This window comes from Taeniopygia guttata, chromosome 11 (assembly GCF_048771995.1).
Source record: "Taeniopygia guttata chromosome 11, bTaeGut7.mat, whole genome shotgun sequence".
Taxonomy (NCBI): domain Eukaryota; kingdom Metazoa; phylum Chordata; class Aves; order Passeriformes; family Estrildidae; genus Taeniopygia; species Taeniopygia guttata.
Window position 1 is genome coordinate 17,894,044 of NC_133036.1, and position 24,300 is coordinate 17,918,343.

The 24,300-nt window shown below is 41.6% G+C and overlaps 1 long non-coding RNA gene across 2 annotated transcripts; it reads left to right on the plus strand.

Annotated features, from left to right (window-relative positions):
• The first annotated feature begins 2,037 nt into the window (after positions 1-2,037).
• On the plus strand, positions 2,038-18,870 carry LOC140684860 (uncharacterized). Of its 2 annotated transcripts, none has more exons than XR_012057757.1 (3): positions 2,038-2,341; positions 13,241-13,449; positions 17,122-18,870. It is a non-coding gene; the product is annotated as an uncharacterized lncRNA (long non-coding RNA). The 2 variants fall into 2 exon arrangements; XR_012057758.1 differs by having other exon boundaries at positions 2,040-2,341; positions 13,244-13,449.
• Positions 18,871-24,300: the final 5,430 nt, after the last annotated feature.

Genomic DNA, 24,300 nt, shown 5'->3' on the forward strand with positions numbered 1-24,300 from the left:
TATGAAGAGTTTTTGCTTATTTCTTTCCATCCATAGGAGACTGAGCTGACTAGGCAGTTCAGAAAATCATTCTGAAAGAATAAAGTTTTGTGCTCTGTTCCCAGATGGTTGCAAGTGTCCCATGTGGCAAACATTCAGGATGTTTCTTTTGCTGATAAGTTTGTATTTTTGTTCTGATTTTTACAAGCTAGCACAGTAGCCACTCATAAGTGAGGATTTTGTAACATCCAAATAAAGCACAGATGTGTTTTAATCCCATTTGTAAGGATAGGGACTGAAAGGTTTAATCAACAGGCAGAAGATCACAAGGGAAATCAGAACTAAAGCCTGAAAGGTAACACAGACTTCAGTCTAAAGACTCCAAGCACAAGATCACTTCAGTCTCTCTCCTCTGTAATTATGAGGTGGAAAATCCCAGAACTATGCCAAATCCTATCTGAAGTATTTTAAAAAGTAAAGCACATTCTAAATAACACTTTGCATATCCCTAAATCTCTACAACAAATTGTAGAGGTGAAATTTTCTAAAATATTTGTGTGAAATTCCAGGATCTGCAGAAGCCAGTATAAATATTCACCCTGTCCCCAAGAGAAGGAAGTCAATGTATCATTATAGATAAAGCAAATGAGGAAGGTTTTCATCCTCTTCACCTGTGTAAGTCTGGCTGCAATGTGCTTCACAAGGGAGGGAATGTGGCTTGTGGCTCCAGACAGGAGGAGACATTTATTTCAAGTCACAAGAGCCAAGAGACTGTAAGTCCAAAGCCCAGTGGGATATTCTTTCATCCTAACTACTTGTGCAGTGCCTGTCTTCAGCCATGACCTTGGGTCTCTCAGTTGGGCCTTTCTGGCTGGCAGCAGCAAGAGACAGAGTTTATAGAACAAAATGTACCAAAAAATCAAAAAAATAATAAAAAAAAACAAAAAAAAAAAAACAAAAAAAACCAAAACAAACAAAAAAAAAAAAAAAAACAAAGTGAGTAAGAAAAAAATCTATTTCTTCCTTTAAAACTCAGGGACCTTAAAATTTCTGAAAAACATGTCACATTTGAACAATTTTATTAAGGAACGAGATTGTTTAGCAGATTGAGGGACACAAAATGATGAATTAGCGATACATTTCAACAGCAATGAATTTTAGGGTGAGAAAAGACAAAAACAAATTAGTGCTGATGACATTAACACTTAAGCTGAACACAGTGCTCCACGAGTCATGTAATTGCTCTGCCACATTTTAGGCTTGGCAATTTAAAAGATTAAAGTTTTGCTTTAACTAAGATTTTGAATCTAAGGAGAAGCTACAGAAGAGACATGCAAAGATTTAAATTCACTGGGAGTGCTGTTGGCTGCATGCTGGATTTTGAGGATTTTCTGGTTTATATAAAGCTAGCAAAAATTCTATCAAAAACTTTTCCCCTCCTAAGGAAAAAAAAAAAGGCAGATTGTTTCCTAGCAGAGCATAAAAGAAGGATTGCTGTGTTTTCTATTAGAGCCACCAAGGCAGGTTGCACAGAGGACAGTAAATTTTGTTCATGCTGTGCAGACATTTTGAACCAGATGACAACTCCAACAGCTTGGATTCTCTGGAAGGTGAGATTTCAGTGGCTCCAAACGAAAATGAAAAAGCAAGATTGAGGGACACCAAAGTGAAAGCCACTTGGACGAGTGACAAACACAAATCAATCAGGTTTATAATGGCCTGTTTCTCCTGAGGAATCCTGGGGCCAGGAAGGCAGGGTGCATGACAGGTATATCCTAAAGTGTCAACAAATCTACTGCTTTCAGCTCCTGTGTGTGTTCCCACCCAAGAGCAGCAGTGCCAGCACAGGAATAGCCTGTCTGCATCATTGGTGCATATTCTGGGAAGCAAAGGCACTGCCCTGGCACATCTCGCTTCATTTTCTTCTCATTGTGCCATATGGTGGTGGCATTTTAATTCTGTATTTAAATGCAAGGTTTGCTGTCTCTGCCCCCATCATCCAGACCCCCCTGTGAGATTTATGGTTGGTGAGGAGGAGGTTGGGCTTAGGAAAGAAGGTGGGGGTGATCAGCAGTGGCCTCAGTGGGGCACTGGATGAGGTGCCTTGGCAATTTGATGGGATGAGGAGCAGCAAAAGGAAGGCTCAGGTGGAGAGAGGCAAAGAAAGCAGCAAGAGGTAGAATTTTTCCTAGAGAAACAGGTGGAGATAAGCAGAGTGGGGAAAGGTGGAAGGCTGGGCTCCTGGAACATCAGAAGTGGCTGAAGAAGGGGCAGTGGGAAAACACCTTTGTGCCAAGAGCCTGCAGTGCAGGGGCTGTCGGGGAAAAACAGGACAGAAAATGCAGCCAGGCATTGCCTGAAGGTCAGCTCAGCCTTGGACACTGCTCTGTGGAATTTCACAGAACTTCCCTTTAAGGGAAGAGGGGGAGGAAAAGTGTCATTAAAGGCCTCCTCAAAGCTGGGTAACTGCTTCAAGAGCCATCCATGGATTTATTTGTAATAAGAGATGTTGTAGCAAGGAGTGGGGATATTCTGCTGGCACTGATCAAGGAGCAGCAGTCAGTGCCTGCCCTGCTCCTGTTCTGTGCAAGAGCACCAGGAGCCAGGGAGGAAAAGGAGCCAGAGCTCAGGGGCTCATTCAGGGGCAGTTCCTCGCCTCTCTTCACAGATCTCTGCTCAGTGACTGAATTACACTACTGGGCTGTTCTTTAAATGTATTCTGTTTTAGCCTTCAACCTCTTTTTCATTACATAGCCACGTAAAAACAGAGAAAATAAAAGCTACTTCTTCAGCAAGGGACACACAAATCATTTTGTTGTTCATGTTTTACAAAACAATATAACTTCTCACCCCACTGGACAACGGCACCTGGAATCTGAATTTTAATGTAAGCAGCATGAGTCAACATTAAAAGTAGCAGGAACACAAGTTCCCAGGATACCCATATATTTTAAGGCAGAAGGAACCTCGAGAACAACATTAGGTTTCATAATTTGTACAAAATCTTGTATATATGACAGAATACTCTACAACTCTTGGCTCTGTGTTGGAAGAACCTCTAGACTATAACTTGGACTTTTCTTTGGATAGGCAGTGCAAGTTCAGTTATTTGGCTCTGGATGTGAATCAGTTTTTTTCTGCTGGGTTTGTTGGAGCAGGGAATGCTCTTTAGAGGAACACATATGGTTTTTAACTGTGAGGAATTTTCTGTCACTTCAAAAATATGTTCTTTGCACACCCTCTTAGTCTTTCATTCCAGCCATTGGTACAGAGGAACCAATAATTCTGCTGGGTTTCAGCCGGTGTGGTGAATTTAATTTTCCAACACTGGACTGTCATTGCAGAGTTTCAAGGTAGTGTAACATTCCATAAAATCAAACTGTTTATTATCTAGCAGAAACGAAAGAGCTTTGCTTTTCTTTATTCTGCCTCTTTTTCTCCACTTTGTACTAAGTGATAATATAAATCACATTTTGTACTTATTTCAGGAATGCATGTTTTTGTTCTCCTGTGATGCTAAATAAATCTCCAAACATTAACTGTCCCTAAAATACTTGGGGAACTTGCTTCTGCCTAGAATATAGACTTAGTCAACCTCATGGTGAGCAAATAATCTATTTGTTATGTGATGAATCTGCGGGTCCTTCACAACAAAAGATCTCTTAAAGCACCAGGACCAATCCTTTAAGTTGAGAAACAGTATATCAATAAAGGTCAGTGTGACAATGTGATTTATTGAAATGCTGTGCTGCTCCTAGCAGTTAGTATTTTATATTATATGATGCACGGCAGGTGTTTTTCTTCGTATTTGGGTTCCCCACTGAAACCTTGTTCAACCTGTTTTATTATTTATTGTTGCCTTTTAGAGGTGAAAGAAGCCAATTTATTCAGCTTTCATAACCATTCCTAAGAGGTACAAAGAGGTTAAGGACTAACAGGAAAAATCAATTGGTTAATAAAATAGTTAATTGACTAAATGCTCCTTCCAGGAGGCTCTGAATGCAGACTGTGCAGAACCAAAGGAGGTTTTTTTAATTATAATGGCACCTCACTGCATAAAAGCCTTCAAGGGTTTCAGACCTGAGAGAGCTTGTTCTGTTTGTATGGTTTGCACATGGAACAAACCCAGGTACCATAATTAATATTTTTAACAGTTTTTAGTATCTACTTTTCCCTTTTATGGTCATGATGGATGACAAGGAAATGGCAACAAAATGACCAGGAAACTGAAAGATCAGTCATAGATATTTCACTTTAGATCTAGAAAGATTTTAAAGATAAATGTATAAAACACTGACAAACAAACACTTCCCAATTCTGCCTTGTTCTACTGGACTGTCTGGCAGGATTTTTTAAACTGCCTTTATGGTTCTGTTACTTATGAAATCCAGGATTTTTAAAAGGCACAGGGAGGTGGGGAGTGACTCATTGTCTTTAACCACTTCTGAATTCCTAGGAGAACATCCAAAACTGGATTTGGGCACAGTAATGCCAGGCTCTGAATGCCTCTCAGAAAAATGCCCAATGTCTTCAGCTTGCTTTGATGTGCCACCCAGTCACCACTCAGTGGGAGCCCCTGACATCTGAGCTCCCCAGATTTCCCTGGCATGTTTAACGTACTTATGAGCACATTGTAAACCATTAAAAGCTCAAAAGATACTTTACAGTAGGGACAATCACTTTTTACCTATACAGGTTGCATTGTACAGTATTGCAAATGTTAAAAACAGTATTAAATTAATTTAATTAAAGAAAGAAAGAAGAGAGAGAAAGAAAGAGAGAAAGAGAGAAAGAGAGAAGGAAGGAAGGAAGGAAGGAAGGAAGGAAGGAAGGAAGGAAGGAAGGAAGGAAGGAAGGAAGGAAGGAAGGAAGGAAGGAAGGAAGGAAGGAAGGAAGGAAGGAAGGAAGGAAGGAAGGAAGGAAGGAAGGAAGGAAGGAAGGAAGGAAGGAAGGAAGGAAGGAAGGAAGGAAGGAAGGAAGGAAGGAAGGAAGGAAGGAAGGAAGGAAGGAAGGAAGGAAGGAAGGAAGGAAGGAAGGAAGGAAGGAAGGAAGGAAGGAAGGAAGGAAGGAAGGAAGGAAGGAAGGAAGGAAGGAAGGAAGGAAGGAAGGAAGGAAGGAAGGAAGGAAGGAAGGAAGGAAGGAAGGAAGGAAGGAAGGAAGGAAGGAAGGAAGGAAGGAAGGAAGGAAGGAAGGAAGGAAGGAAGGAAGGAAGGAAGGAAGGAAGGAAGGAAGGAAGGAAGGAAGGAATGTATAACTCCCAGTTTCCCTCCTATGATGGTGTCACCCACTCTGTCATGCATTTTTTTCCTGTATCCTTTCAAATTTCCTGGCATGAGGGTTGCTTTCCTGTTCTGAAAACCAGACAAAGCTATGGTGGAGTATGTGAAATAACTCCAGCAGTTAACACCTGGTTCTGGAAGCACCAGGGGAAATGAAATATTCAGCCCTGGTAATGCTGGCAACATAACCTTCTGGGCCAGTTTGACATTTCATTTAAAATATTGATGTTATTGTATATCTGCTTATCAACAAAATGTCTCTTGAGGGGAATTTTCCTTTAGTCCAACCCCAAAATGGGGTCCTGCTTTACACATGTCACAGCTCCCCAGCCCAGTTACACACAGTGGCATTTCACAGCTCCCACGTCCCCACTGCACTCCCTAAGGTGAGTTCACAGAGCCTGTCAACCCCCTCCAGATTTAATTGGAATGTATTAAAAGCAAATCTTGTGGTTTCAAGGAAGTGAGTTGTGCTGAGTGTTGCCTTTGCCTGGAAAGAACAAGTGGCACAGGTTGATAAAGGACACGGCGTGCAGGGCTGGGTGCAGCACGACCTTCAGAGCTGCCTCCTGGTGACATTCAGACAGGAGAGACATTCAAACACTTGAGGTTAAAAGAAAGGGGACTTTGATTAACAGCAAAGTAATGCATTGAAATTCCAAATCATGTAGGAGTCTGTTCAGGCTACAATTTGTCTTGTTTGTTTTTAATTTTAGATTCAATGTCAATGCAGGATTTTTAACTCTCTGGTTACAGCTCTTTATGCATATAATTCTCTAATGTAATTATGATATAATCCTCAATTTTATTAGGAGTCAAGTTAAAAGGTAGCAGTGTGTTATTCAGAATATTACCTTCACTGGTTATTTGAGCAAGCATCATGGCCTGGGAGCTCCTTTTCTGAGGAGAAAGTGTATCTGCCTCTGCTGTGGGGAGCACCTTCAGGATGGAAAGGTGAAGCAAACACCAGTGTTAAACCACCACCAAAGCTCCCGAGTCAGAACATCTCATCTGCACAGCCAAAATGGGAGGTTTAAGTTAAAGCATCAGGCTCTGAACTGCAGTGGCTGAAGGCTGAGCTGTTCCTTCTGCTGTGGGAGTGGGGAGCTGCAGATGGGGCAGAGAGGGCAGCTGGGGAAGAAACTCCTGAAGCTGTGACAGCGGGGTGTGACAGAGCTGCACGTACACCATCAGAATCACAAATCACAAATCACAAATCACAGAATCACAGAATCACATATCACAATTCACAAATCACAGAATCACAAATCACAAATCACAGAGTCACAGGGTTGGAAGAGACCTTCAAGATCATTGAGTTCAACCCAGCCCCAGCACCTCAACTAAACCCTGGCACCCAGTGCCACATCCAGTCTGTTTTAAACACATCCAGGGATGGTGACTCCACCACCTCCCTGGGCAGGCCACTCCAGAACTTTATCACCCTTTCTGTAAAAAACTTTTTCCTCATAACCAATTTGTATTTCCCTTGGCACAGCTAAAGACTGTGTCCTCTGGTTCTGTCAGTGCTGCCTGGAGAAAGAGCCCAACCCCACCTGAGCACAGCCACCTTTCAGGAGCTGTAGAGAGTGATAAGGTCACCCCTGAGTCTCCTTTTCTCCAGGCTGAACACCCCCAGCTCAACCATCAGCTCTGCAGGGCCAGCAGTGTGACACCCAGAGCTTCCACAGGCTGTGGTCCTGTAACAAGGACAAGAAATCAATTCTAATTTTAATTTTACTGCTCTAAAAAGCCCAGTGACAAACAGCTGGTAAAAGATTTTCTGAAAAGGGCTGCTCACATCCTTCTTTATGAAAATTGAAATCATGGCAGGCTCTGCTGGGCATGGTCCTTTGTTGCACTTCAGTTACCCTGGCCCAAAAAGTTGCAAACAGTGCTGGCTTGAGATGTTAAATACCAAAATCTTTCTCTTTTTCCAGTGACTTCCTTGTCCACAAAATGCATGCACTGACATTGTAGGATGTGGTACTGAGGGAGCTGCTTCGTTCAGTTTTGATCCCAAACAAACAGCTTGAGATTTCACGTTGGATAATTGGGCTTTACCTGTATTTTAAACAAAAGTCCTTCTCCTTTTAGAAACTGCTTGAGTTGGGAGACATGCAGAGCTTTTGCTGAAAGAAATGCATTAATCCTTTTAAGTTGATAAAAGGTTCCTTTATACCATACCGTACAGTTCCCTGCTGTGGGCCGCATTTGTGTAGAATCTCCATTTGTGGGGAAAGAAAGATAGAGACTCCTTCTAATGGCTTGAAGGAAAAACTGATAAGGGAAAGTGCTACACACCTTGGCTTGAAAATGGAAAAGAGCCAGGGGAGGTTTGCTGCATTAATTGGAGTTAATGGACATGGTCTGTCCATTCCCTTTTTATTCCACAGGTGTGCCCCCAGGAACTGCAGGTGCTCAGCCTTTCCTTGAGGCTGGTGGTGTAGCTGGTCCAAAATTGATCCCTTTGCAGGGACATGGGAGGCCCTGCCATGCCCTGTTTGCCTTGCTCTGCTGCTGTGTCCACTGCAGAGCCATCCTGGGTCCAACACTAACATGGGAGGCATTAAAATAATCTGATGCCAAGAAGCAAAGAAAAATGCCTGATGTATTTTGTTTCAAAGACAAACTGGCCTGGATTTATTTTGGCATTTCTGGTATTTTGTTATTAAGGCCAGACCAGTGCTGGGCATTGCTGGGAAAGCTGACATTCAATATTCCTGATTCACTGTATCCCACACATCAAAAGGCTGTATCTAGCCTTTTAGATTACTGATGCCCATTGATCAGCTATTATTATTATTAATATTATTATTATTATTATTATTATTATTATTATTATTATTATTATTATTATTATTATTATTATTATTATTTCTCTGTCTCTTTTTTGTTTAGAATACTCCACTTTTACTAACCAGTGGAATAAAATATTTTGATTTTCACTTTAGAAAAGATGTGCACAGAAGCTACAGTAAAACACGGTACAGATCTTCCAGGCATAGAAACCTTTGTTCTGCATGTTGAGCTTGTATCTGCACCCAAATTCAGTCCCAAAAACAGTGCAAGCCAACCTTTTACAGAGAAGTTATATTTTACATTATGAATTGATCTAATAGAAACAACAAACTTGTTGTTATAGCACAAGCAGGGAATGAGATCCCTGCTCTTGTGTGTTGTAGAGCATTAGGGAGCACATAAGAATGCCAAGGAAAAGGTCACAGAGTGAAGTGTTGGGAAACTGTGCTGGCCAAAATGCCCTCTCCATCAAACAAGCTGAACCTAAGCAGGTGCCTGCTCTGCCTTACACAGAGCTGGTGCAGCCTCTTCTCCAGCCTCCTGCTGCTAAATGGGACTCTTGGAACAAACATCCCTGTCCATTCCATCTTTTTTCATGATGGGCTCCCATAAATTTAATGCAACATCTTAGAATAAGCTTCATCCAATTTTGTTAACTTTTCTGCTGCTTACAGCTAGTACAAGGCATCTAAAAATCTCTTCTCAGCTGCATCCTGAAGCAGGAGATCATCTCTGAAGGCTTCTCAAACACTTCCTGTGTGCTCCTGTGCCACCAGCACTGTCCAACCTCAGCCTCACACACACAGAACGTGCAGCCACGTCACAAATATTGTCCCTTTAGCTCAATTTGGCCAAAATGAGACCTGGTCTGGCAAATCCTCTTGACTGAAGCTTAGAGTTGAGGAGAAGTTCAGTGGTTTTTTTTGCACAAAGATACTCAATTTATTGTATTCTAGATAAGTATGGTATTATGTACACATTCTCGCCCCCCATTAAATGGCTTCCTAGCATTGTTTATGAAAAAAGGGGAACTGTGACTTCATAAGAAAACAAACAAATAGACAAATAACAACATGCCCTTGTTTATGCATTGGGGGATGGCTGGCACAATAATTAAATCAGAAAACCCTAAGGATCAAAAAGGTTTTTTTAATGTCCATTTGGGGAATAGCTGGTATCTCAGAATGCCCCAGCGAGCTCAGCTGCTACCAGGTTCTGCTCTTTCTGCTGAACTCTGTGAAAAAATTATCAGGTAATATGAAAAAAAAAAAATTTAATGTAGATGGTAAGTTCATGTGAGCTACATCTTGTTGGGAAAGTATTATGTAAAATGAAAATAAAGTGATGGTTTAGGTGTTTGAAGAAGGCAGGAGAAGCATTAATGACAGGCAGTATCAAAGCCTGTGGTGACAGTGCCCAAGGATTTATAATTTTAAAGAACCCTGCAGGTGGATCTTTAAATGCAGAGAAATCTGCATTTGGGGCACCTTCAGATACCCTCAGATGCTCTGTAAGTACAGAAAGGATGTCATTCCCTTCATAAGGTGAAATTGCATGGAAATATCTCTGAGGTGTCTCATCCTACACTGAAACCAGATGAACAATGAATATTCACAAGGACCATTTTAAAAACAATTCCAACTCGCCAGAACTCCCTGGGACCCACCCCAGAAAGGTGTGGCCTCCTGCCTTTAGGAGAAATGTCCTCTCTCCACAGATATTAATCATGCTGACTTATGTTGTTTTGAGTGTTGGATTCAGCCCTCCTTAGCAGCACAGAACAATTCAGTCCTTGAAGGTGATGCTAACAGACTGATGCTCTTATCACTGAGATTGCAAAGTTCTGGCTGGAGCTGGTTTGAACCTTTTCCCTTTCAACCTTTTCACTTGAAAATGTTACTTCAACAAAATAAAAGTAAAATTACACATGAAAAAGTCCATTTTATCAAAATGTGATCCATGAGGGAAAGTGAAGGAATTTCAAAAGCAATAAGCTGGCTTGGTGTTTAAAGGGGTTTTTAATTATTAAAACCTTGTGGGATATACATTTTTGCACCATTCATTGAACTGTGGGTGCAATTTATTTAATAGGCACACATTTTACTGGGCAACTTACACCACCAGAAAAGGATTTCAAGCCTCAGCCAAGTGGAAAATCTATCCCAAGGTATCTGTGTTGCCTAGTAAAAGTAGGAGATTTAAACAGTCAAGATACAAGCTGACTGTGAAAGCACCTACCTCTAATGTAAAGCTATGCAGTTCTTAAATGATGCTGACAGCCCTCCCAAACCTTTAAATAGCCATTTCCAAGCTGGCAGATCTAAATTGCAGGAAAACAAAGTAATCACTCAAGGAATTCTTTGCAAATTAAAACAGTTCCTTCTTGTTGCTTTGTGTTTTGGAGCTTCACAAACAATAATACAGCATCAGAAGCCATTTGCCTATTTCTTTTTGTACCAAGTACTTTTTCTGCAAAAGTAAATACTCTGTCAGTAATGAAAATAAATTGGTGGTGCATAATGCAAAGCACAAACAAGAACTGTACATTTTACAGCTGATTCAAGAAATAAATAATATATTTGTGTGTATTTTATTTTTATGTAAAATAAGACAAGGACTTACTTCTTCTATCACTTCTGCCCCCTGTAACTGCCTGAATGACACCTTGGTTGGGTTTGTATTTGTGTAAAAGCCCAGCTGAAGGTCAGGACACCTTGTGAGATAGTAAGTGTGCTTACAAATGATCCAGAGTTTGTGCTGCCTCTCCACAAAGGGTGATAGACAGAGTTACTTTCCAAAATGGAAAGAAGATAGTCCTCTGAGAGAAAATGCCCAGGCAGACATTTATGCAACCTGGAACTTGTAGCAGTTATAAAAATAAACCCAATCTCTGATCCATGCCTAAAGAAAAGCTTACAAACATAGCACTTCATGGTGGGAATGTGAAGTTTGAGAACAGCATGAACTGAGATCAATCACAGAGGGCAAAATGCAAATGTAACAACCCAAGAGCTCCTCAGATGAAGAGAGCCAAAGAGGCTGAGCCCTGGTGGAAGTCCCTGCCGGTGAGAGAGCCCATCCCCAGGTGAGGGGTGAGCAGGACATTTCCTTGGCAGGGCAGGGGTTACATCCCTGCTCTGGTGCTGCTGCAGCCACACACCACAGACCTGCTGGGGCTTCCTCCAGCACAGGATTTCACTCCCGGTATAAAGAACTGAAAGTATTGGCCAAATGATGCACAGATGCTTGAGAATTTGAATATATTTTTTGATATTCCTGTGAAGAAGAGGCATTGCTCTGCCCTGCTTTGAAGACCTACTGCCACTTCCTTTCCACAGCTGCTCCCTGGTGCTAAGGTCACAGCACACCAGATTAGCAGAAAAAGACTTCCATGTTTATAAAATTTGAATCTTAATAATTTTAATAATAATTTTAATAATTTTAGGCTTTGTTTCAATTTTTAAGAGCCTGCCAGAGCTCCAGAAGCATTTGGACAATGCTCCGAGGCACAGGGTGGGGTTGTTGGGGTGTCTGTGCAGGGCCAGGAGCTGGACTGGATGATCCTTGTGGATCCTTGATGATCCTTGTGGATGATCCTTCCAAATTTGGATTTTCTATGAAAATAGCACTCCTTTCTGTGAACCACTGGTCACATCCTTGGTTATGCATATGAATACAGACACCATTAAAGCTGCAGAGTTAAAAACCAAATATATCTTCTGAGAGGGACCAAGCTGATTTTTATTTATGCTTCAACATATGTTATATGTGAGGTGAAAAATTACTTGAGGGGCTGTAAATGTGCTGGGAGCCCTGTCCTGGGGAGACTTCACCTGACAGTCAGAGGAGAGAAAGCAAGGGTATATCCAAGATCTTCATTGAACTCAAGTGTTCTAGGCACTGTAGCATATTGGAAAATAAATCCATGTATTTTTTTAGTCATGTCCAGTTGAGTGAAGAAAACTGTCAGTGTGAAGTGTTAAAATGGGATCAACAGTGCTGGAACACTGTCTGGCAGGGTTAAAATTACTGGGATAATAAGCAGGAAGTGAGAGGGAAGTATTCCATCAGGTAATGGATACTGGGAATATTTAAGGCTCTCCAAAACCAATACCCTTCAGGAGACAACTCTTATCAAAGTGAACAATCTGGGCTGTAACATCCATGTGCAAATAACCAGTGGATAAAGTAAAATGCCTGTTAGCTGTCTGTACTTTGTGGAGCCTCACAAGTGATGGCATCCAGTTGTTTCCTGCAAAGACAGAGATGTGTGTGTGTGTCCTGGTTAGCTCTGTAATTCACTGACACCTGACTGACCCTGAGCTCTCAAGCCCCAGAGAAAAGTCAGGCATATGGCATGAGTTGTTTTTTTTTCAAAGAAATAAATAACTTTCTTTGAGCTAATGTGTCAGAACATTTGGCTATAACATTTTGGCTATTCCATTCTCCTAGTAAAAAAGGTCCAAGATCCCTGGGTTCTGTGTTATTTTCAAACCCAGTGGGTGGCTGGGCACCTACCCAGTAAAACTGCACCAGCTCAGAACAGGAATGTCAGTGACTCCCACTTTACCTTTCTCTTTTGCATCCCTGGCTGCACTCACAGGAGTTTTTGTCAGAAAGCTCCCCTTGCCAGGAAGATGAAAAACAGAGAGCAGGAAGTAGGAGAGGCATTTTATGGCATGGCCTTCAGCCCTTTATTTTTGAAAGGATCTTTCTGCAATTTATGTCAGTTTGAGTTAGAAGTGTGTGTTAGTTCTGCCCTTGAGAAGTGGAGCAAGTACTGATGATAGCAAATATTCATCTCTGGCAAACATTTCACTGAAATGAGGGACTGACAATTTATTAACGCTAATTTCCTAAGTCACATCCAAATCTCTCCCCATTCATTCAGCAAAAGCTGCAGTAGTTTAAGGTAAGTACCAATACACAAACCCTTTTAGCATTATTGCTCTGTTCACTGGGGGAACACCGTAATGAAACAAATGGATTTTTAAAGATGTGCATTACAAAGAACACAGTAGTATTGGTGGGGAAGCCTGAAATGGAGGACAGGTTATTAAATTAATAATACCAATAATTGCATCAGCTGCTGTCTCTCGAATACCTTCCTAATGTGCTAGAAGGTTTAGCAATGGGGCTCAGGGCAGCGCTCTCTCTTACCTCACATTTGGTGTCTACAGCAGATGTTGCTGGAGCTACTGAGTTGTTTCTCTCAGAGCTGGAATCCCTGTAGCTGGCCTAAGGAGCAGCCCAGAGCTCAGGACAGGAAAACCACTCAAGTCTGAGCCTAAATCCTCCCAGAGGTCTCCCAGTACAACCCAAATTCGCTGCTGCCACTGCTGAAGTGTGATTGACCCCCAGACCCAGCAGCTTAATGCCATCCTCTCAGGTATGTATGTATTATGATACAGTACATTTCCCTCTGCATTATGATGCAGGAATGACAGTCAAACATTAGGGAAACTACATGCTTGGAAGGTTTTTTCAGTGAAAATCATGTGCTGGAAATAAATTTTTTTTATTGCTGCTCGCAGTTAAAAATCTGTCATCAGTTTGGAAGGGACAGAAATATGCTTCTGAGAGAATATAGTTCTCCAGATGATGCCAGAAAAACCATTTTAAACTTTTTTGATAAAGACGCTTGCAGAAACCCATGTAGATTATAGTAATAGTGATGATAAGCTGATACAAGACTTGTTTTTCTTATACGGTGACATATTGCATTTTTTATATGAAGGGGGATACAATTTGACATGATCCATTTGGCCATCTTCATTAACAGCCTAGTATGGCAACAGAAAAATGAAACCCTGCAAATGTGTAATGAAAGATAAAACAGTAGGTAACTTCTGATAAGCTTATTATGGCTCATCCATCTCGAGAAACCTGAGTTTATGAACTTTTCTTCAGCAGCAGGGGCATAAGTGCTCTGACTAATAATAACAGAAGTTGAGTCCAATTGCTCCCTTCACAGAAGAGATATAATTCAAAATTATCTGAACCAATGAACCTGCTTCACATTGCATTCATTTTCAAAACTACTTTTTGAAAAGCCACATCCTGAACGTGAACATTATCATCTTCAGCCACTAATCTCCATTTCAAAAGCCCCGAGCTGAGCAGAGCAGGACCATCAGTGTAATTATTGTACATATATTTCTATTGACACTCTCCAGGCTTTTTTCAGCAAGTGGATTTGAGCTAAGTGTGTATTGTCAAGGTTGTTACCTCTTTGGTTACTGAGAGGTGCAAAATGGTTCTTCTCAGAGAAGAACAAAAGAACAATCTCCTTGGTCTCTTGTCCTTCTAAAGGGATACACATCCCCACACAGCATTGTTTTAACCTGGATTTTCTTGCTGGAGATATAATTAACATGTCACTGAACTGTCCTTGGTGTGTCCCTTGGACTCACAATGCATCACATGAGATAAACTCAGAGTGTCACCTGAATGATTGTGAGGCTGTATTGTGTGACATTTTAAATTGAGAAGGCTGGATATGTGTGGCTGCTATTTTTTTTTTTTTTTTAGCTTTGGAAGAAGAAACAAAAATCAATTTACAAGCAGCAAATATTTTCTTTCATAGTGAGGACACCTCTGGCCTTAATTTGGGCAGCTGGCCAGACAGCAGCTACTAGCTGAGATTTATAGCTGCACTTTAATTTCCTTGAGTAGCATGCACACAGATTATCCTGCATGAGCACAGATTCTGCTCCTGTGGGGAGCTGTGGTGCAGTTAATTGGCCATGGCATTTGGAGGCAGGAGAGCTGGTCTTAGTTCTGATGCTGGGACTGACTGTCGCTTCAGGAAAGGCACTTTGTGTCTGAGTATCTGAACTAGAGGCATTAATATCAGTGTGCTGTACCAATAAATGAGCAATTAAAAAGTATTAACATCAAATGACTGTGGCCAGAAATTTCAATGGAGATGTATCATTCCCTGAATATAGCTAATTATTATCCCACTGTCAGCCTTTGCCTCTTCCCCACTTTACTTTCATTGGCTTTGTCATTTTCTAGCTGTACTTGGATGTTCTGACTCAGCTCCTGTTAAATTCAATTTTTAAGTGGATCTGTACAGTAAACCTTGTAACACTTTAAAACCATTCTGGGCTTGCACAGCTGGGCCAGATGCATTTTCTGCCAGGGCTAATCACAGTCCAGGATTAAGGGCATCCTTGGTGCAGCACACACGGTGCACTGGAAAACAATGCTCCCTCAAACAATGAAACAGTTGTGGGACAAAAAAGGCTCTGTGGTGTTTATTGTCTGGTAACTGCAGAGACTAATGGGATCAAATATTGCTGGTCTTTTATGGCTAGATGCAAAATTTTACAAAAATAGCATCATTGGAATAGAAATAAATATTCAGTGGGAATTTTTCATTGAAGAAAGAATGCAAATAGTTTAAAATGTTGGTGCCAGAATAAATGTCTGTGTAAGCCTCATTTCATTTTCCTCTGTGTCTTATGAACAAGATTCTATTATAGGTCAGTGAATATTGCTTACAGCTTAAGAAACAAGAAAATCAAAGACATAGTCATTTATTAGGGCCTTTTAGTGGCATCTCTCATTTGGCTGTTGGTTCTTAGTCTTTGCTTTGGGAAGGACTCGCTTCCTCAGGGTTTCTTTGGGCCTTTTGATTGCACTGGATTTCTTTACAGCAAAAAAAAAAAAAAAAAAAAAACCACAAACAAACAAAAAAAACACCTCATGGCCACACTCTGTGCACTGTCTCTTAAAGAAACTGCAACTTGCCCAGGTTCTGAGTGCATTTGCTTTACTCTTTGCATCCTGTAAATCAAGAGCATCCCAAAATACTATCTTTGCAAAGCTATTCCAACTCTGAATTGGCCACATTGATAAACATTTCCCTGGATGCTGCTGGAAGAACCCAAAAAAGAAGCAGCTTGGCAAGATGGTTCTCAGCATCTCTGCTGGTGTTTGCCTGGAGACAACCAAAACCGGCTGCTGTGGTTCTCCTGCCTTGAGGTTGTTCCAAACCCTGGGCTTTAATAAGGAAGATTGGTTAAACATTTTCCTAAAAACCACATGTTTGATTTTCACACCGCTTCATGTCTGAAACCTACCCACCTTTCCTTCTGTTCCATGGGTTATACAAGGTTAAACAGTCATCAAGATTTGCTTTTCAAAATATTGTTTCCATTGAGCTGGTATTTATTATCTTAAAATTTCATTGGGAGGGATAAAAGAAAATAATTTCCATTTAAATTCAATATTAATGACACTGTTAAGCATAATAGATCTGATCAGATGGCATTGGTTTACATGAGAGCTGGACTGGGATATCAGTTATCTTTTTACCAGGGTAAATACTGTGATTTAAGAGCTCTGATGAATGTGGGACATAAGCAGTAGTATTGGAACAATAATAGGGAAGTCCAGGGAAGAAAGAAAAATTATTTTATGAGAATCTCAGGGGAAAACCTCAACAATGGTCAAAACAACTCTCAGTAGAAACTCCTCCTCAGTTTGTTGTTGCTATAATTCCAAAGTTTTAAGTTATATGATGCAATCTGATAAAGTCCCATTCCCTCAATGAGGATTTCAGACATGGTTAATTGGGAAAAGCTAGAGAAGAGTGCTGGTGTGGGAGAGCTGTCACATTAGTTGCAATATTTTGCCCATCCTCTGAGCACTGAAGCCACAAAGAGGTGATCCAAAGCCAGAAATAATGCAGCTGTGACAGAGGCCACTTGCTTGGTCACAAAATGTTCTTTGCAGAGCTTCAGTCCTTGTATGATTCAAACCTCCCCTGACCTGTGCACTGCAAAATTATATAAATATATACCATACATTTTGTTGATTTAAAGTCTAGCTTGCCAAGAACTGTGATCCAGTATTTTCATTGTAATTGTTATATTTTTCTAAACTTCCTCATGTCGCTGAAAATTAGGTGAAACTGGAATAAATGGCTTTGTCAACTGCACAATCCTTAAGTAAGTTTAATGCTCACCACTGCCATTGGTATTCAATATCACAAGATATTTTACCTTGCATAATCACTGATGGACATTGATTTTGTCTTTGCTCTTCACAGCACAGCAAAATGAACGTGAAAGTCAGAGTTAAATGAGTCCCAGTGCTGTCCTCCAGTCTGCTGAGAGTACATTTCAGATGCTGAAGAACTGGCAACCAGCTCGGACCTACAGTGTCTTGTATTGCAACCATTAATGGATATGAATAGTCCTCACAGGGGGGATTCAGGTTACCTTTGAATCAACCTTAGAGGTTACACTCCTGAAGCAGACAATGAGGTTAATGCATGGTACTTTATGAACTGAGCAATTCTCTTCTTTAAATTAAATTAAAAACTTTCGTTCTTTTCTTTTCCTCTTGAAAATTACGCCAAGTCACTTGTAAAGTGTCAGCAATGAGAAGTTAAATTGCTATAAAGTTTAGGGTCAGAAAATATTATGTAGTTAATAGTCTGTTTTTATACTCTTAATGAAGGGGTTGGCAAAGCAATCTTGCCTCTATTTTTTTCTTCTCGGTCTAGAGCAGTTTTTCAGGTTTCATTTAGGTCATAATCACATCCTATAGCACAAAATCCATGGAGGCTGTGAGGCCAGTGTTGGGCACAGGAATATGGCAGCCAAATACATCAGGAAAAACAAGATCTGAATGAGGGCAACAGCTGGTTAACAGCTTTGGAGTCATGTTATACAAAGGTATATGGGACAAACTTCTGCTGTGCTTCTCCACCAGAGGTGGGATTGGTGTTACAGCAGCTGCAGGGGCTGCCTGAGCACAAATGTGCCAAAGCCCCCCTTAGGTCAGGGGAGGCTCCGTGTGGTGGAAAAGTCTCTCCTCCAAGCCGTGCTTCCAAAGAAAGGCTCAGCAGTCTCTGTTGTTCGGTCTCAAGGCAGTTTATTGCAAGTTATCTAAAAGATTTTCTTCTGGGGCTGCTGTGGTTTGCTCACAGCTCAGGCAGAGGCACACACACCCCCTGACATCCTCTCTGACTCCTGACTGCTTCTTCTCTCCCCGCCCAGGGCTGCTGCTGTCTTTTATATGGTACATTATGTGTTAAATGTTTATAGTTTTTCCCCAATGCCTATTACCTATATTAAATGGTGCTTTTCTACTCTAAACCAATCTGTGAGTGCCAACATCACCAAGAACACGGAGGTAAGGAAGAAGAAAGAGGGAGGACAGGGCAGGCCCAAATCCCTCCATCTTAGAACTTCTGGCCCCCATGTACAAAACCAAAACCCCCCTGTACAGCACTCAAAAATTCTTCCCTTTACTTTGTGACTACTTCTACTATAACATCTAAACTTTTGTGACTTCTTGTTCTTCCTGCAAGGTTGGTAAATCATTCCATGGTTCAAACCCAAAATCACAGCTGTTTCCAGCTGCCTGCAGGGTCTCAAATGCTTCTGACCTGGGCCCGGAACATCCAAAAATGTCAGAGGGACATTTTGAGTTCCAACAGGCAAGAAGGAAGAAGGGGAGATGTTTGGAGAGGTGTTTGCCATCCCAGGTAACCAGGTAACATTCCATGGGATGTGGCCCTTCTCTCCTGGAGGTGCTGAACACATGCCTGGAATTCCTGCAGGGAATTCAGGGAATTCATTCCATGTTTTGCTGTGCTTGTGTGCATGGCTTTTGCTTTCCCTATTAACTGTCTTTATCTGAACCCAGGGGTTTTCCAGCTTCTACCCTCATGACTCCCTCCCTGATCCTGTTGGTAGGGAGTGAGTGAGAGGCTCTGAGGGGCTGGAGGCTGGCTGGGGTTAAACCATGACAGCCTAGGAGGAAAACAACAGAAATGAAAAAAATAAAAGCAGGGAAGAAAGGGTTTGGTACTGCAGCTCTTGCAGCAGGTTGTCTCTGATTCTGCTTTTTCTGGCTTCGTGGTGCTCAGGTATTTTCTTTGCTGCTATCAAAGGACCTTTCCTTATACAAAAGCAGTGGCTCAGGATGGAGCAGGGACTCTTGCAAGGACTTTTATCCAGCACAGGAGGCAGCCTTAGTTCTGGGAGGGAAACCTCTTTTGCAGAAAAGCTTCAATTATGGGAAAGAGAGAAAAAAAGACGCGGGGGGAATATAAAAAGGGGGAAGGAAAATGGGGAAAGAAAGAAAGGGGGAAAGGAAGAAAGGAAGAAAAGGAAAGAAAGGAAGGAAGAAAGAAAGGAAAAAATTAAGAAAGCGAAAGAAGGGAAAAAAAATTAAGAAAGAGAAAGAAATGAAACTTCAGTTGTCGGTCCTGACAACTCCTACTTTGGCAGAAACTAATATGAGGTGACAGAATATTTCAGTCACTGATTTCTGCCTGCTGCCTGCACAGGGGAGGGAGAACTTAGCATAGCACCATACCAGCTTCCAAAGTTCCACTGAATCTCTCTCTCTCTCTCTCTGTTTTTTTATTTTTTAGTTTTCAAACTTCTCTACAAGTAAATGATTGGAAAGTTAGTGATATGTGCAAAGAACATTTTTTCAATTAGCGATGCCCATTAGCTGAATGAGCATGAAGGGCTGATATTTTTCCCCCTGAAGTAGCAGGTACACATGTGGAATTTGGGCTATAAATCATTACTTAATAATTCACTAGAGAATAAATAGGACATAAAAGATAATTAGAGATTTTTACCACTTGCCTTCACCTTAATTATGAATGAAAGATATTTGGCATTGTCTGCAGGACTGTTAAATTTTGTTATATTGAGATGGGTCTGGGAAAGGAAGATACAGGAAGGTAATTTTATGAAAGAATATAGCTTCTGGCAGAGTGGATCTTGTATATCATTGCAGGAGAGGTATCCAACAGTTATGATCTTAAAATCTAAATGCAATGTGCTGGACCAAGAATGGTGAATGGGTTTGTTTTGCTGTTTCAGTAATGACCTGTTGCCTGGCTCACAGAAACACATATGCCAGCCAATTTCTCTGGAACAAAATTAATATTATATCTCTGTGCTGTAATAATAGTTAACTTTGGCAGAGCAGAAACAGTTGGATATTCTTTCCCATTCTAAGATGTACTGGATATACCTGGAGATAGAGGGTACACCTATCATTTAAATTCACAATGGATTGGAATGCTCTGCTGTAACATAAGCTAGCACAGTATGAAACGCAGCTTTTTCCTTGCCTAGGCTTTGTTAACTTTAAAACAAGGGACAGACTTTCAGTCCTGCTCTCTTCCCTTTGCTGCTGTTTAGCACCCAGGCAAGAAATCCCCCTGCACAGCTGAGGCAGCCAAGTTGCCTGTGCACTACACTTTCCCTGCTGCTGGTCACATTCTGTCCCAGCTCAGGAGACACAGGACACACACCAAGGAGCCCAGCAAGCTTCTTCTTCTTCTCCAGGCACTGGTGATGGAATGCCTCATTGCCTGAAGGAATTACAGCAACCTCCATGCTGCCTTCTCTTGTAAAACCCAACCAACCCTACCTACTCCAAGGATCAGGGACTACAATGGAATGCAGGTGCCATGAGCTGGCTGGGGTGGAGTAATATGTCCAGGTGTGCTGGTCTAGTTAATATAAATCAATGTGAATGTGAACTTTCAGTCTAGAATTCATCACTATTTGTTATCCAGGAAGGACAGGGGAAAAAAGCCTTTGAGTGATCTGCAGTCATGCCATCACTTCCTAAAGAGCAGCAGTGAGGTACAGAAAAACTCTCCCCTCTTTCTGCCCTGTGTTCAGCAGCACATTGCCTGCTTTCCTGTAGTTTCTCAGAGTTCCCTCAGCTCTGCACCTTTGTGGCCGTGCTCCTCCAACCACACAGTCCATGACAAAAAAACCCAAACTTCTAAAAAGTGCCAATCTTTCCAGGTGCTGCCTACTTCAGTAAAAGGACAGAACTTTGAACAGAGAACGGCAGAGAGTGGCAGATGGGAAGATCTGGAATGTTGTACTGTCTTTCACTCTTGCTTCATCAGAAATAGCCCACTGAACTCTGATTTAGCTTCAGCTTTCCCCAGAACTTTGGATTAGACCCAAACAGACTGAATTAGAGTGTATCAGCCTGGAACAAAGACGAGCCAGGCCATCATCTGAGAAGATTAAGAAGAGCCTTTCTGCTGGCTGGAGATGAAGAATTTTCTCCTGATGATTTTGTCAGCACAGAGGCAAGGTGATGCCCAGCATGAACCAGTGCCAATTGCTGCTCTACCTGCAACACCCCAAATGGGTGCATTGTGACACTATGCACAGGTTCTTCAAAACACGTTATTTCTCTCAGGCTCTGATTCATTTATATTTTCCTGATGGTTTTCAGTTTACTTATTTACAGCTCAGCCTGATGTCTGGAGTTCGTTGAAGTGGCACTGGCAGAACAGAATAAAAAGAAATTTAAAAAACATGAGTGGCCTGTCAAAGACATGTTGGCAGCTGCTCTCAGAGTATCCCTTGATGATTCCCCGGAAATGTCAAGGAAGAGTAGTGGCAGGATTGAGCCATGGCAGTTCTGCTTGTCAGGGCAGATAGTGGGCTTTGGAGTGATGGAAATGATAGACAATGTCCTGATCACACTGCTGAGATCTTCATAAAGGCAGTGAACAATCCCGAGGTTTTGCCATTAATTGAAGAATTAAATTCCTATATTGTTGACTGCATCTACCAAACAAAACACAAGTAAATATTTAATACTTGGGGGATAATGTGATAAGCCCTACTTTCATTATATCGTTTCACTTAAAAAATTCAGAGACAATTCTCTGCTAAGGCAGACAAAAATCAGAGTGACAAATAACAGACTCTAAAGCTCCAGCTCAGTTTTCATTGCAGCTACAGACATAATAGAATATTTCAGAATCTGTGAGCTTGCAAGTATATATTATAACAGTTGGGAAGTAGGAATTGCAGAATGACACCAGAAACTCATCTCTCAATGGGCTCCAAATACCTATTGAGAATAATAGGTCTCAATTTATGCAAGGTGCTTAAGCATTCTCACTAATTGTAAGCATGCAAGTAGTCCCAGTGCTTTCAGCTGGTGATTACCATTAAGCACATGCTTAAGTATCTCGCAAAATTAAGGTTTCAAGAGAGTTCTGTTGAGTTAGAAAAGCTCAGTTATGATCTCAGACTTTAGCTGGATTTGGGAAAGAACATTACATCTATAATAATTTTGAAGGTTTTTTCCTCCTCATTGGAAGTGAACTATCAAAGTGAGAAAAATATATCTTTTTGAAAGAGATCTAGGTATTCCCAGGCTTTTGGAGATGTAGATTAAATGTATGATCTTGCTTCTTCCACTTGATACCCCTGTCTCCCACAAGATATTGCTGGTTCATACCAGCTCTGCTCTTGGGTTTTCCCTGTGGCACTTGGTTTTCACTGAGGCAGAGAAAGATTTCAGGTCTTGTCATTTTTTCCTTCTGAGATTAAAACGAATGCTGTGCTTACAGGGGCTGTTTTGTTTTAACATCTTTGTAGTTGTCACCTTTTGGCACTGATTTTCACAAAATAAAGGCTGAGAGGCCCTGGGCGTTTGCACATCTTTGGAGAACATGGCTTGACAGCAATGTGTGTGTGTGTGTGTGTGTGTGTGTGTGTGTGTGTGTGCACATCTACACCAGGCTGTTAATAATAACTTCATAGTAAAAGCTTGTGTAAAAGTGTCAGTGGATTTGAGGGGTCAGATCAGTCAACCACCTTACAGATAAGCTCTTAACTCTCTTCTTTTGTGACTCTTTGTCATAATGACTTAAAGAACCAACAGAACTCCTGAGCATTACCCAGATATGACTTCTGCTTTAATTTGCCTCATGGAAAAACTTACCAGGAGGTGTAAACAGCAACTTTCAAGAAGCAGCACCTTGATTTCTGTGAGGTGTAATGTCGTGAAGCAATCCATTCCCACGTGTCTGAGCACTAGGGGAATCTGGTCATGAATCCGTGCTGAAACACGGATTTTTCATGGCTTCAGCATCACCTCTTCCAGCTCAGTCCTCACACTGATGATCTGCAGTGCTCCTGCCAGGCATCAGAGCAGAACTTACACCATGGGGATTTCTTACTCTGCCCTTGAGCCAGTCCTTGCTTTTCTTTCCTTACACAGATGACCTTGTACAAAACACGGTGTGAAAAGATCGAGAGAGGAAGGTAAGGCATGAGACAAATCTATATTGGAGAAAACAAGTCTTAGTAGCAGTTTCATGTGTCTAAAACTTATAGGATGAAAAAGATACCTATTAAAGTCTTCCTTTTGACCAGTGCTGCCACTGCAGGGTGTCACTGCAGGGATTCAGATGCATCCCTCTAGCAAGGCACGGAGCAATGTTGTTCAATTCCAGTAAGAAATAATCAAGGTGAGAAATATATCCCACATCACAACTTTTCTGTAAGGGATAAATATTTAACAAGCCCCTTCCAAAACTGGTAATTTGCCTTGCAATCCCAGAAGAGGTGGCTTTCCATTTACAGACTCTGTGGGACTGTTCCCTGCTCCTTCCCATGGAGACGTAGATAACTCTGTGCTTTGAGTGGGCTGCAAGGAGAGCAGCTGGACAGATTGGGCCTGATTATACAGCTCCTCTTTGTCTTGGTGGAGGAGCACTGGTTCTCTCTTTTAAAGGCCACACTCTCACCTGATTTCTGTATGCTGTTTACCAGGTGTATAAACATATACCTGCCTTTGGGTATGGCTCTCAGAATCCATTGTGAGTACAGCAATGGATGTTCCAGGGACATTTCCCCGTGTAGGTTTCCCTGGAGAAGGTTTGTGCCCACCAGAGGAGGGAGAGGCACTCAGATGTGCTCCCTGTGCCTCACAGTGATGGGCCAGATTGCAATTCCCCTGCTGGTACTGGTGAATAATTTTTTGTCTAGGGGTACTAACTGTAACCACATAAAATCTCTACTGGCACCCACCACCTGTGGGCTTGCTCTGTGCCTTCAGGGATCCATGGCCTTTCTGCATTGTCACCCTGCCCCTGGCTTCCTCAACACCCCCCTTGTCTTCACTGACATCACTTTCACACAGACAAGCCTGGCCTGAATTATCTTTGAGGAGCCTTTTCAGTGTGCCCGCTTCTCTAGGTAAAGTGCAGTGCTAGTCTCAGCTACAGGCACTCAGAACTCCCACTTTTCTTCTCTTTCCCTTTCTTGAATTTATCCTCATTATCCATTATCTCCTTCTTTTGCATGATAGTCATATTTCCTCTTTCCCTGTGTTGCCTGCATGGTTCTCCAAGTACCAGCATGTGGCAAGCACATTTCTCTCTCTCTCAGGATTTTTCATAGAGGCGCACAGAGAGAAATGA